Raw genomic sequence first — 16,613 nt, 5'->3', positions numbered from 1 at the left:
CACAGGAGGCAGAGCAGGACACTGGAAAGCCCCACTACGGATGTCTGCGTCGTCTGCCTGCACAGAATGGATTTCCAATGCATGCGTCAGCAGGCTGCCTGCTGTTTAACCACAATGTCTCCCATACACACACAGTTTCAGGGAATCCTCATTAACTGTAAGAGGAAACTGTGTGATCAGTGCTGAGGACTGTCAGCACTAAAACAAATATATTAGTGTGTCCTGATTATGACCACAGCATCAGAACAATGAACGAAGCGACAAACACCAAAGCGAAGCACTGCAGCGTCTGTTTCTGCTTCCTGTGAGTGAAGCAGAAGGACGCAAACCATCTGCTGCCTGTGCAGGCTGACAGAGAGAGTGTTGCTAACAAGAAATGAAATGGAGATGTGTCCCATCAGCACATTCATGCCAGAGAGAGACTGTCCTACTTACAGCTGCTTCATCTCTGCATCACACTGATATTAAACACAAGACATTCAACACAGCAAAATGCAAACGCAGCCGAATCAATGCTCATTGACACGCAGTAAAACTCAACACACACACAAACACACACATTTTTCTTGCATATTCCAATGCGGCACAGTGGCAGAGAAACTGCTGACACAGAATGTGTGTGTGTGTGTGTGTGTTTGTTTTAAAGGGGAGCACCACTGTCAGGCAACATACATTACAGCATTAGCTGCACTGATGATGGCAACAAGCTCTTATGGTGAAATGAAATTTAAAAGTGTCTGGAGCACTGCAGTGAAATAAACCATCATCACAGTCCTAAAACCTCCAAACAGTGAGGCTGAGGGTCTCTGGAGCCACGTCTGCAGCACAGCCAACAGACAACACACTGCTCACGTGAAGAGGATCCACAGAGACCAAGGCAAACACGCACACATTGTGTTTGTTTGTTTTTTTCGGGAAGGCGGGGAGAGGGGGGGGCAGACTGCTTCCCACAGTTTCTCAGATGAATCAGAAGCTGCAGCTGACACACTCTCTGCTCTGTGAGGTCACAACCCAAGAAGCTTACAAGGACAGTTCAATCAGGAGATGCTCACATGACTGAACAAGAGTGAATTTTTTGCAACACAACAAATATGAGAATGTGCTTTGGTGTAGATCCCATGTGACTGTGGTGCAGTCCCAAATATGTGCAAAATATGTTGTATTTTGAGTATTAAATAATATGTAAAACGTTATTTTGTGGTCACTTTAACAGTGCTGGTAAACTTTAATATTTAATAAGATCTTTATTTTGCATTCCTGTAAATAGTGGTGAGTATTGTAATGGTAAGCGGAACCTTGTCCACCCCGGACAACCTCCCCGGTTGTCGACTGCGGACCAACTTCCTGCCGAGTCGCGGCTAATCTCGGCAATTATCGCGAGAATTTGAGCTGTAACCAGTGGCGTAGGAAGCATTAAAAATGTGGGGGGGACACCTTCTGTGGGTGGGTGGTGAAAAAAAGTACATCAGTATATTATGAAATATAATATAATAATATGAAGTAGTTGCGTTTTCCTGTGGATTTTAGCAGGTTGTTAAACTATTTTACCTACAGAAGTAAACACTTCATGACTATTTCAGAGACAGATTCAACAAAAACTCTGTTCATTTCCTGTCAGACAGACTGCAGCAGAACCAGCAGCTCCACACATGAAGGTGGATGAGCTATGAGTGCTATGAGTCAGTGTGAGGACAGAGAGGAGTGAGTCCCTCCCTCTAAGAGGACTCTGTGTGGGGACCATGAGAGCCGGACCACAGCTCAGAGGTAAGAGGACGTCTCTAACTGTCCAAGACTCTTCTCCATGTCACAGCTCACACTCACATTATTCACACATCTGCATGTGTTCAAGAACAAAGCAGCAGCACACTGCACACTCTGCTGGACCTGGACCTGGACCTGGACCTGGACCATGGATGAGGCCATTTATTTCAAAACTGTATATTTCTGCAGAAACACAGACAGCTTTACAAGCTTTCCAACACTACTGTAGCTGTTAGGCCCATGTTTAGCTGGGACCTAGACTCTTCCTCCTCCAAGTCTCAGGGTCCTGGTTTGTTTGGGTCCTGCATGCACACACCTCAGTCATGCACACCATACACTGCTGATTATTCTGACTAACACAGCCTGTACAGAACTCTAATGTGGATTCTGTACATCACCAAAATGGAGGTCCGAAACCAGACGGAATGATGATTCTGTCTGGACCCTTTTCTGATAACTCTGATAAATTCATGAGAATAAATCTTTTCATATTCCCACGGTCACGGGGACAGTCGCTAACCAGTGTGATTGCAACAGCGGAGAATAAAGTTAGACTAGAGAGCGAGAGAAAGGAGGAGATTATTAGATTATTAGTGTTAGAGACAGTTGAGTTGAAGAAGGCAGTGAAGGCAGATGAGGAGAGACATAAGATTCTATATCAGGCATATCTGTGCTGCATAGATGATGATTGTGAGGAGTCCGGTAGTACCACTGACATTAAACAGGAAGTAGAGAGCGAGGGAACTCAGGGGGCTGAGATACCGCCTCCCTATTCACCCGCCTCTGCTGTAGCTTCTGCCTCGCCTCAGACCCCACCGCTGGGATGTACCCCATCATGACTGTCCCTGATGGGAGGGGGCGAGTAACAGACAGACAGACAGGAGTGAACTCTAGTCAACCTGGTGCCCAGCAGCACTGGTATAGACAGGCAACAGAGGAGGGGCTTCCCCTGTTGCTTCAGCAGGCCCTGAAAAATGACCCTGATTTACCAGGAAGTGATTCTGTTGATTGGGAGAGACATGTTGTACACCATATGAATTTACATATAGAAAACAACTGAGTACCTCAGCCTGCTCCCCCACCCCAGCCACAGTCCCCAGTTGTGGGTAATCCTGATATGTATTTAACGCCACCTTGGGCCAACATCATAGAGGAAGTAACTGGAGGGGAAAAGAGGGTGGCCGTGGGGGAGGGGGGCATGGAAGGGGTGGATACAGCGGTATGAGTGGGGGTGACTGCTTCTACTGTGGAAAACCTGGCCACTGGGAAAGAGACTGTCACTACAAGCAGTCCCGTGAGTGACCACAAGGGGCTCCCTGGTATCCTCCCCAGGGAAGTGGCATCTCACATTATTCCGTCGGTTGGCAACATCTGCCATTCACAGAACTTGTAAAACTGTGTCAGCAGGCCAGCACCACAGTCATTGTTTCATTCGCTCCAGCTCATCACCAGTGAATCTGATGCCCAGAGACTGGAACCTCCATTATGTGCTCCCCAGATGGATTAATAGGGACATTTGTTACTGGACAGACTTTTTATGCTCCCAGAGTGTTGGAGTAACTGGACAGTGGCTGATGAGAACCACTACGATACAGATGTCTTGTGAAGATATCTGCTGGACTCGTTTTCTGTCTTGTTTGTGGCTGAGGAGGGAGTAGCTGCTGACGTATAGTTAACACCAGAATAGTTTAAATGGCTCAAAATGGCAGATAATAGTGTGCCACTTGTTTGCTTAGTCATTGTTCCACACATAATATTACAGAATTAGGCTCCATGGTTAGGAAAAGCTATTTCTAATGAATAGGCCATCACAGAGGATAGGTGTTTAGAATTCTTCATCCTTTAAAGCTTATTAGGTTACCATTCATACAGTAGAGGCATAATAAGGCTCAGGAGATGTTAGCCACACTATCACACAGCATACGGTCTTCATCATTTACTGATGCAGGTTTTGTGCCTCCTGTACTCTTGTCTCTTTCATTGTCTCAACTTCCACCGATCTGGCTCACCTAGATCACTTAGCTCCATTTTATCTGGATGTTTCTGAAACAGGTGGAGTTGTGAATGGTGTTCTGTTCCAGAAAAAAAGAGGGTGAGACAGGTATTAATGTATTTGACCCAGGTTCTGCAGGGGGGTTGCAAGGTGGAGCAGGCTTTAGGCCTAAAACATAGGTATGGTGCAGTATATCAGCCACAGTCACAGGGAAAAGTGGAAAGGATGAAACTAAAACCTAAAACAAAAAATGGGCTAAAATCTGTGCACAGACCAAATTAACATGGGTTCAAATATTTTCTATTGACTTGATGTGTGTATGATGTTCTGTTAATAACCATATGATTTACAACCTATGAGCTTCTTGCAGGTCTACAGTTTCCCGGACCAGCTGGCCCGCTGAGACTGAAAGAGTATGCAGTATGGTGTTAATAGAAACCATAATGTAATGAATTTAAAGCTTTGGTGTCAGCTTTTGCATTACAGGTGAAAGGAGAGACGGAGAGTCCAGGCGGAGCCACACCACACACAGCCGAGTGGGTCCTCCTGAAGGTGATAAAAAGGAAGTGGTCGGAGCCTAGGTGGACTGGACCAAATCAGATGGTGGACAGGACATCCCATGCGGTGAGGCTTAAAGGGAAAGGCGACATCTGGTATCATTGGATACCATACTAGCTAGCTAGTTGTTAAAATCACAAATCTGAATGCCGTGAATATACTGAAACGTCTCATGTGTTATTTTACCGTACTAACCGGGTGAAGTTACCATGGAGACGGCACACCACAATCAAAACAAAACACTGAACTAAGCTCCACGGCGACAACCTTTGATGATGTCATCAAAGGTTGTCGCCGTGGAGCTTAGTACACAAACAAGAGCATTTTGGCACATGGATTCAAGCATTCAGGATTATTTTCCATTGAGCGAGGACTATTTCTTCAACTAAAGATATGTTCAGGAGCGAGAGTGCTGCTCTGCTACGTGCAGAAAACGATCAGCTGCGTGCCGACCTGGCTTCTCTAAAAAAGAAGATGGCCCACAAGGAGCAAAAGTGGGAGGAGCAGGCAGCAGCATTAAAGGAGGATCTGGCCATTAAACAGCGTGCATTGGCAGGCATGCATGAGGACATGTATTCACAACAACAGTTTATGGATGTGCAGCTCAAAGAAGCCAACGATGAAAATCGGTGCCTCAGACACACTGTGGAAGAGCTGCAGGTCTACAAAGCTGTTTCTATGAGATGGTCTATAATTTTGGACAGGAGGTGTGCTGATATGACCTGTAAACTTAGCACTCTGCACTCCCACGTAGAAGAGGATAAAGACATCATCATCACTATGACCAGTAAAAAAAACGCTCTCGACTGCCAACTGAAGGAGAGCGCAGAGGTGATGCACACACGACTGCTGCACCTGGAAGAGGTGCTCGCAGTTAAAGACGAAAGCCTTGAGAGCATGCAGCAGCTCCTTAACGAGGTTAGAGAGGAGAAGAGGCTCCTGGAAGAGGAACTCAGCGAGCCTAAGATTTCCAAGAAGGAGCAAAAAAAGGCAGATAAGAAGCTGCAGAAAGAACGTGAGCAGAGGGAGAAACAAGAAAAGAAGGATCGCAAGAAGAGAGAGAAGCAGGAAAAGAAAGAACGTGAGGAGAGAGAGAAGCAGGAAAAGAAGGATTGCAAGGAGAGAGAGAAGCAAGAAAAGAAGGATTGCAAGGAGAGAGAGAAGCAGGAAAAGAAGGATTGCAAGGAGAGAGAGAAGCAGGAAAAGAAGGATTGCAAGAAGAGAGAGAAGCAAGAAAAGAAAGAACGGAAGGAGGCGTCATGGCGTATGAGGAGCTGACTTCTCTTCTTCAGCTAGACACTGCGGACCAGGCCAACCAGACTGGCTTTGCCTGTGTAGCAGGGAGGCGTCCCACACCTGGAACTGACCTGTTATCTCTTCAGCTTCTAACATGTTTGGTGCTTCTGTTCTTTTTTTGTTTTTGTTGATCATACATGAGAATAATCTGTTCACTGAAAAACTGTAACTGTGTGTGTGGTCTGTTGCATTAAACATTCAATGTCTTACATTTGTTATTTTAAAATGCTGCACAAATAATGAAACCCAGATATGCTGGCAACAGTTTACTGTATTTGGATTTGAATAAAATGCATTACATATACAGGATAGAACAAAAACAGTGATAACAATTATTATCACGTGCTGTCCTCAGGCAGGTGAAGACTGGTCTGGTGCAGCGTCTGGTCATAAGATCACAGAGCTGTGGAGAGAATATCACAATTACACAATGTACAGTAATTACAGCAAGACATAAAGAGAGCAGCAGTAAACTGAACAATGACAACAGCAGCAGGTCTATGACGACGCTGCTCTGCTCGTCCTCAGCTACAACAACAGAGAGACAACGCAGCATGTTTAGCAGCGCCCATAATGATAATGACCATCGACAAGAACAAAGTCTTTGTATCCACATCAAGTTTGTCAGATCAGATCAACGGTAAATGGAAGAAAAACTGCTTCAAAATGCAGAAAGAGCCTGTTAGCATCACGTTAGCATCACGTTAGCCAGTGGCGTAGGAAGCATTAAAAATGTGGGGGGGACACCTTCTGTGGGTGGGTGGTGAAAAAAAGTACATCAGTATATTATGAAATATAATATAATAATATGAAGTAGTTGCGTTTTCCTGTGGATTTTAGCAGGTTGTTAAACTATTTTACCTACAGAAGTAAACACTTCATGACTATTTCAGAGACAGATTCAACAAAAACTCTGTTCATTTCCTGTCAGACAGACTGCAGCAGAACCAGCAGCTCCACACATGAAGGTGGATGAGCTATGAGTGCTATGAGTCAGTGTGAGGACAGAGAGGAGGGAGTCCCTCCCTCTAAGAGGACTCTGTGTGGGGACCATGAGAGCCGGACCACAGCTCAGAGGTAAGAGGACGTCTCTAACTGTCCAAGACTCTTCTCCATGTCACAGCTCACACTCACATTATTCACACATCTGCATGTGTTCAAGAACAAAGCAGCAGCACACTGCACACTCTGCTGGACCTGGACCTGGACCTGGACCTGGACCATGGATGAGGCCATTTATTTCAAAACTGTATATTTCTGCAGAAACACAGACAGCTTTACAAGCTTTCCAACACTACTGTAGCTGTTAGGCCCATGTTTAGCTGGGACCTAGACTCTTCCTCCTCCAAGTCTCAGGGTCCTGGTTTGTTTGGGTCCTGCATGCACACACCTCAGTCATGCACACCATACACTGCTGATTATTCTGACTAACACAGCCTGTACAGAACTCTAATGTGGATTCTGTACATCACCAAAATGGAGGTCCGAAACCAGACGGAATGATGATTCTGTCTGGACCCTTTTCTGATAACTCTGATAAATTCATGAGAATAAATCTTTTCATAGAGCGTTTTATTCCCACGGTCAGGGGGACAGTCGCTAACCAGTGTGATTGCAACAGCGGAGAATAAAGTTAGACTAGAGAGCGAGAGAAAGGAGGAGATTATTAGATTATTAGTGTTAGAGACAGTTGAGTTGAAGAAGGCAGTGAAGGCAGATGAGGAGAGACGTAAGATTCTATATCAGGCATATCTGTGCTGCATAGATGATGATTGTGAGGAGTCCGGTAGTACCACTGACATTAAACAGGAAGTAGAGAGCGAGGGAACTCAGGGGGCTGAGATACCGCCTCCCTATTCACCCGCCTCTGCTGTAGCTTCTGCCTCGCCTCAGACCCCACCGCTGGGATGTACCCCATCATGACTGTCCCTGATGGGAGGGGGCGAGTAACAGACAGACAGACAGGAGTGAACTCTAGTCAACCTGGTGCCCAGCAGCACTGGTATAGACAGGAAACAGAGGAGGGGCTTCCCCTGTTGCTTCAGCAGGCCCTGAAAAATGACCCTGATTTACCAGGAAGTGATTCTGTTGATTGGGAGAGACATGTTGTACACCATATGAATTTACATATAGAAAACAACTGAGTACCTCAGCCTGCTCCCCCACCCCAGCCACAGTCCCCAGTTGTGGGTAATCCTGATATGTATTTAACGCCACCTTGGGCCAACATCATAGAGGAAGTAACTGGAGGGGAAAAGAGGGTGGCCGTGGGGGAGGGGGGCATGGAAGGGGTGGATACAGCGGTATGAGTGGGGGTGACTGCTTCTACTGTGGAAAACCTGGCCACTGGGAAAGAGACTGTCACTACAAGCAGTCCCGTGAGTGACCACAAGGGGCTCCCTGGTATCCTCCCCAGGGAAGTGGCATCTCACATTATTCCGTCGGTTGGCAACATCTGCCATTCACAGAACTTGTAAAACTGTGTCAGCAGGCCAGCACCACAGTCATTGTTTCATTCGCTCCAGCTCATCACCAGTGAATCTGATGCCCAGAGACTGGAACCTCCATTATGTGCTCCCCAGATGGATTAATAGGGACATTTGTTACTGGACAGACTTTTTATGCTCCCAGAGTGTTGGAGTAACTGGACAGTGGCTGATGAGAACCACTACGATACAGATGTCTTGTGAAGATATCTGCTGGACTCGTTTTCTGTCTTGTTTGTGGCTGAGGAGGGAGTAGCTGCTGACGTATAGTTAACACCAGAATAGTTTAAATGGCTCAAAATGGCAGATAATAGTGTGCCACTTGTTTGCTTAGTCATTGTTCCACACATAATATTACAGAATTAGGCTCCATGGTTAGGAAAAGCTATTTCTAATGAATAGGCCATCACAGAGGATAGGTGTTTAGAATTCTTCATCCTTTAAAGCTTATTAGGTTACCATTCATACAGTAGAGGCATAATAAGGCTCAGGAGATGTTAGCCACACTATCACACAGCATACGGTCTTCATCATTTACTGATGCAGGTTTTGTGCCTCCTGTACTCTTGTCTCTTTCATTGTCTCAACTTCCACCGATCTGGCTCATTCCTGACCGGTGGCTCGGCGTTGCTGCATACACAGGATTCCGAGCGTCGCTTGAACACAGCACGGGCGAGCTCCCGGAGAGGTGGCTGAACAGTGGATGTGCAGCTCGAGAAAAAAAAAAAACTATCCTCAGAAAGTTTTAACAGTAACAAGTGATACGCTGCTGGAGTAGGTATTCCATGAACACTACAGTGAGAGAGATAGTTGTGGCCTTTGTGTCAGTGAGTTTGTGGGGAGCACGCCAGTTTGCTGTGTGTGGAACGGCTGAGGGACCTTGTTACCTTGGATATCCTGGTGAGTCAGCTGTTCTGTTAGCGATTACATGACGCAAGTTTGTTTCATGAGTTTATACATATAGATGTATATATATATATATAAAAAAAAACCAGTCGGGATATTGTCTGTGGCAAATGGGTTTTGTTTGAAATGTGTTTATGTTGTTACTGTATGATTTGTTTGCTAGCCTACTAGGAATTGGCAGTGATGTAATAGTAGGTAACCAACGGTTTTCGAACGGAAACTAGCTGTTCTGGATACGTTGATATTTTTTTGCATGGGAAGTTGGCAGTTGGCTTACATATTTCGTTGTTGAGATACAGTGTATAGAAAATGTTTTTAACGGTATGCTAATTGTCTGCACACTTGTGTGCAGACTGGTTTTTTTTTTGGCATCGATTCTGCTGGGATTCTGAGTTGGATCCCCTGTGTCCGGTGCTATTTCGTCTGGATGCTGGTGGAGGAGCAAGGTGCTTTCCAGGAGGGCGGTAGGACAGACAACTGGATATATTTTTTTATTTTTTTTATTTTTTTTTTACTTTTTTTTCCTCCTGAGATCTCAGTGATTTAACTTAACCGTCAAGGACAGTTTTTTTTAAGAGCAAGAAGAAGCAGGACAGACGGAAAGACCAGACATCTGAACTTTTTTTTTATTCTTGTTATTTTACTTACATTGTTACATTGTACTTTTAAATCAATTCAATTTATTGTTTCTTGATTCTTTATTATTATTTATTGTGTTTTAAATATATGTATCTTCAATAATAATTTTTATCCATTTCATAACTACAGTGTTGTACGTCTGTGTATGTGGGCTGGAGGTCTTATCGTTCTCAGAGAATCTGCTACCACCAATCTCCTCAAAGACCTAGTAAATTTTAGAAGCCTGTAACAGATCCAGAGTGTCCTAGACATTGGATCCTCAACCCTCTCTCTTCTTTTAGGGTTGAAGGAGTTACATAAGTGGCGAGCCAGCCAGGAGATTGGTTATTAGTAGCTATTTGATCTTCCATCCCACATCACAAGTTTTTTTTCCAAGTAATCCATTCACTAGACATTGAAGCAGACATGGATTTTTGCAATCAGTTTAACATTGATGGTCAGTGTTCTTTATATGTGACTGGTGTTGAAGGCACATACACAGACGAAGAAATAATTGATGTTTTTAGAGTAAATGGAAACATTTCTAAGTTAGCTAGGATGCCTGATCAGTCAGGAAAGCCAACAGGCAGAGTACTAATAGAATATACATCTGACAAGTCCATCTCTAGGATTGACCCACTTACCTTAGGTACTGTGCCAAGTCCTAAAGATCCTACAGTAGTATGGCAAGCAAGAACCATTAGGGATGTCTGTCAAGAAGAGATTGGCAAGGAATTAGCTCATAGGTATCTGGATGAACTTAGAGCTGTTGGAAGTAGTGGCAAAGCAGGCTTCTTAGACATACTCCAGAATGAGTTACAAAATAGCCAAGATAATACCAGCCCCTTGCAGATTAATGGCACACAGACACACACACAAGAGAGCAGTCACATAGACTCCACAAGTGCTCCTGCTGTGACCTTAGGGGAAACTGACCACACGAATGAAAGTATCTTCAACCCCCCTCAGATTCAGAGAATGATTGTGGAGCATGTGATACGTGACTCAACCGTTTCACCATCTACTCAAACAAGAATACGCACCTTCTCCGGTCGAGTGCCAAAGCCAAATGGTGAAGTTGACTATGACACTTGGCGCACGCAAGTTGATCTCCTTGTCAGTGATCCTTCCCTAAATGACGCCCAAAAGGTGAGAAGAATCCTTGAAAGCTTGTTGAGCCCTGCTGCTGATGTTGTCAGACCCCTTGGGATTTCCTCCCCACCAAGTTCCTATGTTACCCAAATGGATGCTGCATTTGGAGTTGTTGAGGATGGAGAGGAGCTGTTTGCTGCATTTTTAAGTTCCAATCAGAACAATGGAGAGAAACCCTCAGTGTACCTGACCAAACTTCACACTCTTCTCACTAGAGTAATTTCTAGAGGGGGAGCCCCTGCTGGAACCTTCAATGACCAGCTACTCAGACAGTTCTGTAGGGGCTGCTGGGACCAGAATCTCATTATAGGACTACAGCTAGAATACAGGAAGAATAATCCACCAACATTTCCTGAACTCCTCCTACTGCTAAGAACTGAGGAGGATCGCCGTTCAGCAAAACTGGACAGAATGAAAAAATACTTAGGGACTACAAAAGCCGCTGCATATGCACATTCTGTCTTTGATGTAGCTTCATATGATTATGAGTTCACTCCATCACCCAAAATGGAGCAGAACGATGTGTCCAAGCTCACAAAAAAGGTAGATGAACTGACGAAACAAGTTGAGAAGTTGAGCCACAAGCAAGGGAACACCATTTATGTTAATGATGCAATCCCAACATCCAGACAAGATGAATCTTCCAAACTTGAAAGTAAAATAACTGAGCTGATGAAACAAATGGAGAAGCTAGCACAGAACCAGCATTTTCCAGGAGACCATGATGATACCAGGATGACAGGTTGCCTTGCTATCAATAACACCAACACTAAAAGGTTCCCCATGGTTCCAAGAATGCCAAGAGCGTGGTTCTGCTTCAAGTGTGGTGAAGACAACCACATTGCTGTCCATTGCCAAAACGAACCAAATCCAGCATTAGTTAGACAAAAAAATGCGCAGCTCAAAGAAAAGCAAGAGAAGTTTAAAGCTTGTCAGGCTGCTTCACCCTCTACTTTAAACTTGTAACAGCTCCTGCTACGGGACAATCAGGAGCTGAACACATTGGAAGCCAGAGTCCCAATCCACAGGGAGCTGCAGCACAAAGGAAACCGATGATAAATGAAATGAAGACTGACTATGACACAGGGCACCTCATACCAAAAGGGCTTGTAGGCCCCCGCTGTGCAGTTTCAGTGTCCTTGGAGGATGTAACATGTGAATCCATTTTGGACACAGGTTCACAGGTTACTACTGTGTCAGAATCTTTCCATAAGAACTACTTGTCCCACCTTCCCATCCAACCCATTCATGCCCTCCTTGAAATCGAGGGAGCTGGGGGACAGCATGTTCCTTATCTTGGCTACATACAAACTCTTATCACTTTCCCTCAACCAATAACTGGGAAGGAGGAGGAGCTAGCTGTGTTAGCGCTAGTCGTCCCAGAGTGTCACTTCAACAGCAAAATTCCCCTGCTGATTGGGACTAATGTACTATTCAGGCTTTATGAACAAGCACTTGAGCAAGGAGGACCAGAGTTTATTCACAACCTCAACTCCAAGGAACTTGTAATGGTCTTCCAGCATATTGCCCGGGCACGTGCCAATCGCAACTGTGCATGTCCTGTCAGGTTACATGGCAGAGGTGCCATCAGTTTGCCTGCCAATCAAAGGGTCTGCATCATGGGGGATGTGAAGCTGAGAAAGAATAACCAGAATGACACATTTGTTCTTGAGCCATATGAAAACCAGCGACTACCTGGAGGTGTGTTCCTTGAAGCTGCTGTGATAAACATCCCTTTTAATGCTAGAAACAAGGTTCCTGTTGTCCTGCGTAACCTGAGTGAACAAAGTGTCGTTCTGCGGCCTAGAAGCATTATTGCTCAAGTCTGCGCCGCTCAGCACATAAGCCCCCTTGATCATCGTGAATCTTGTAAGGACATGCTTGACGGTGGTAATCTTGATTTCAACCTCACTGATTCACCCATCTCAGAACAGTGGAAAGAGCGTGTTCTCACCAACCTCAGGTCCATACCTGAAGTGTTTGCAATCAATGACTTGTCATATGGCCACACTACAGCTGTCAAACACCGCATCCGGCTACAGGATGAGACTCCTTTCAAAGAGAGGCCGAGGCCAATTCACCCACACGACAGAGAGGCAGTCAGACAACATCTAAAAGAACTGCTCGATGCAGGCATTATTCAAGAATCAGTAAGGTCCTTTTGCTTCACCTATAGTCTTAGTGCGGAAAAAAGATGGCTCAATTCGACTGTGTATTGACTACAGGAAATTAAATGCAAGGACCATCAGAGATGCATATGCTCTTCCCAACATTGAAGAGACGTTTACAGCCCTTAATGGTGCCAAATGGTTCTCAGTCATGGATCTCAAATCTGGTTACTACCAGGTTGAGATGGCAGAAGAAGACAAGCCAAAAACTGCTTTTGTGTGCCCACTAGGTTTTTTTGAGTTCAATCGCATGCCACAAGGTGTCACAAATGCCCCTAGCACTTTTCAGCGGTTGATGGAGAAGTGTATCGGTGACCTTCACCTGAATGAAGTACTTGTGTTTTTGGATGACTTGATTGTGTTTTCGGACACGCTGGAAGAACATGAAGTTCGCCTCATGAAAGTGCTTAACCGCCTAAGAGACTATGGTTTAAAGCTATCACCAGATAAATGTCATTTCTTTAAAGCTTCAGTTAAGTACCTTGGACATATTGTCGATGCTCATGGAGTCCATACTGATCCTGAAAAAGTATCTGCTTTAAGAGACTGGCCACGACCATCTAACAGGAAGGAGTTGAAACGTTTTCTTGGATTTGCTGGGTATTATCGACGCTTTGTTGAGGGGTATTCAAAGATAGCCAGACCACTGAACAGCCTCACAGCAGGTTACTACCCACCGAGGAAGCGGGGGAAACCTTATAAAAGAGACCAGTCAAAACGTCCTCTAAATTATGACAAACCATTTGCTGAAGAGTGGACGCAAGAGTGCGAGGATGCGTTCAAAACCATTATTCAGAAACTAACATCTGCGCCCATCCTTGCCTTCGCAGATCCCCAGAAACCATACATCCTGCATACTGATGCTTGTCATGAAGGCTTGGGAGCTGCTCTTTACCAAGAGCAGGAGGGGAAGCTCAGGGTCATTGCTTATGCCAGCCGAGGTCTTTCCCAAAGTGAAAAGAACTATCCTACTCACAAGCTTGAGTTTTTAGCACTGAAATGGGCTGTTTGTGAGAAATTTAAAGACTACCTCTATGGCACTAGCTTTACTGTTCTGACCGACAACAATCCCCTAACATATGTACTAACATCTGCCAAACTAGACACAGCTGGGCACCGCTGGTTGTCTGCCCTTTCTACTTACCAGTTCACCATCAAGTATAGGGCAGGGCAAGCCAATCGTGATGCAGATGGGTTGTCTCGGCGACCTCAAGCCCCTCCTTATGAGGATGATGCCTTTATAAAGGAGAAGGAGAGAATTGATGACATGAAAAGGAGGCTGTTAGATACAGGAGATGAAGTCAATGGTGAAGTTTTCTCAGCCTTGTGTCACCATCACCTTGAGACATTTAAGAGTGACTTCGACACAAGTTCAGAGCCAACTCTTATTGCTGAATCCCTTGCCATCAGTCCTGCTGTAGTGGAAGATATATTTGGTGAAGATATCTTACCGTCAATGACCACCACCGACTGGTCTAGAGCTCAACGAGGCGATCCGTCTATCGCATATGTCATCAGATGTTTAGAGAAAGCTCACAAGCCCAGCTTCAGAGAGACAAGTCTTGAGCATCCTGATGTTACATCTCTGATGAGGGAATGGAAAAAGCTTGAGCTGAAAGATGGTGTGCTGCACAGAAGGTGGATGGACCGTGGAAAACTGGTCTATCAATTGATACTACCTAAAGACTTCAGAGAGAGAGCACTTCAGGGTGTGCATGATGACGTTGGTCACCTTGGAATTGAGCGTGCACTCTGTCTTGCCCGTGCCCGCTTCTATTGGCCACGAATGGCTAAATCTATTGAAGAAAAGTGTAAAAAATGTGAGCGTTGCTTCAGGAGAAAGGCCATGCCTCAGAGGGCTGCACCTTTAGAAAACATTTCTGCTACTTACCCTCTTGAGCTTCTCTGTATGGATTATCTGTCCCTTGAACCAGACAATCGGGACACCAGAAATGTACTGGTTATTACTGACCACTTCACAAAATTTGCAGTGGCAGTCCCGACAAAAGACCAGAAAGCTAGAACAGTTGCCAAAGCCTTGTGGGAGAACTTCATTGTCCATTATGGGTTCCCCAGTCGTCTGCTCAGTGATCAGGGCAGAGATTTTGAATCCAAGACAATTAAAGAACTCTGCACACTGATTGGAGCTGATAAGATCCGTACCACACCCTACCATCCCCGTGGAAATCCAGTGGAACGGTTCAATCGAACAATTCTGGATATGCTTGGAACTCTGGAAGAGAAAGACAAATACCACTGGCGTGATTTTGTCAAACCCCTGGTCCATGCATATAATTGTACTAAGAATGACACCACGGGCTACTCACCTTATGAGCTGATGTTTGGGAGACAGCCTAGACTGCCAATTGATCTGGTTCTAGGAATTCACCCTGGCAAAGAGGACCACCACACCCACTCAGAGTATGTCAAAGGCCTACGCCAGCGCTTACAAGAGAGCTACTCACTAGCTGCCAAGCATTCCCACAAAATGGGAGCGAAAAACAAAGCCAGATTTGACAAAGGTGTGAGGGCAGCAGAGCTCATCGAGGGAGACAGAGTTTTGGTGAGGAATGTAAACATCAGAGGGAAGCACAAATTAGCTGACAGATGGGAGCAGAGAGTCCACACTGTTGTCAGGCGTATAGGAGACGGCCCCGTTTATGTGGTCAAACCTGAATCCGAGGAGGGACCGCAGCGCACATTGCACAGAGATCTCCTTTTGCCATGCGGATTCCTACCTGTTGAAAAGTGCAATGAGTGTAGTTCTATCCCTGATGGGCAAGTTAGGAGGAGACTAAAGAATGACAGAATGAAAGAAGATGATGATGGCTTGGAGGAGGATTCTTACGCTGAAGAGGATGAACTGTATCCAGTCAGTCATGTGCCTGAAATCATCACTAGAAGACCTTCAATGCAAAACATTCAACCACCATCACAGACATCAGACCCCAAGGACCCAAGTCACACATCCAATTCAGAATTTCCTAGTGTCCCGGAGAATAGCTGTGCAGTCACAAACTCCAGTTCCCACTGTAGTCCCCCAGATTATGTTATTATTGAAATTCCAGAGCCTGACATGACACAAACACACAGTAGAGACAACATGAGTGATGCCAAGAAAGAGTCTGTAGTGGAAAATACTGCTAGTGAAAGATCAGAGGTCGAACCTATGGGCGTAAGGCGCTCTATCAGGGAGAGACGCCAACCTTGCAAGCTAGCTTATAATAAGTTAGGAGAGCCCTTTATTGATTGAGCTATCAAATCATTCTTACAAACCTTAAGAGTTACGATTTCGCTAATTCCTGTATCTGTTGAGTCTGATATGCATGCAGAGACACATGCAGTCTAGAGGGGGAGATTGTAACCCAGGTTGTTTGTACTATTTACAGATTTATTTATTTATTTATTTATTTATTACATTGGCCTATATACATTTGTTCGAGTGTGCCATGAACGCAGCACTGGCGAGCTTCCTGACCGGTGGCTCGGTGTTGCTGCATACACAGGATTCCAAGCGTCGCTTGAACACAGCACGGGCGAGCTCCCGGAGAGGTGGCTGAACAGTGGATGTGCAGCTCGAGAAAAAAAAAAAACTATCCTCAGAAAGTTTTAACAGTAACAAGTGATACGCTGCTGGAGTAGGTATTCCATGAACACTACAGTGAGAGAGATAGT

The 16,613-nt window shown here is 45.1% G+C and overlaps 1 long non-coding RNA gene across 3 annotated transcripts; it reads right to left on the bottom strand.

The window, feature by feature from the left end:
- Positions 1 to 13,676: 13,676 nt before the first annotated feature.
- On the bottom strand, positions 13,677 to 16,205 carry LOC114439419 (uncharacterized). 3 transcript variants are annotated; one of them, XR_003671056.1, is made up of 4 exons: positions 14,830 to 16,205; positions 14,618 to 14,734; positions 14,390 to 14,523; positions 13,677 to 14,174 (listed from the first exon to the last, which is right to left on the bottom strand). It is a non-coding gene; the product is annotated as an uncharacterized LOC114439419 (long non-coding RNA). The 3 variants fall into 3 exon arrangements; XR_003671055.1 differs by having other exon boundaries at positions 14,618 to 15,171; positions 15,266 to 16,205; XR_003671054.1 differs by having other exon boundaries at positions 14,618 to 16,205.
- Positions 16,206 to 16,613: the final 408 nt, after the last annotated feature.

Source organism: Parambassis ranga, chromosome 8 (genome assembly GCF_900634625.1).
Source record: "Parambassis ranga chromosome 8, fParRan2.1, whole genome shotgun sequence".
Taxonomy (NCBI): Eukaryota; Metazoa; Chordata; class Actinopteri; family Ambassidae; genus Parambassis; species Parambassis ranga.
The sequence above is the reverse complement of the archived record's forward strand: the minus strand, read 5'-3'. Positions and strand labels throughout refer to the sequence as shown.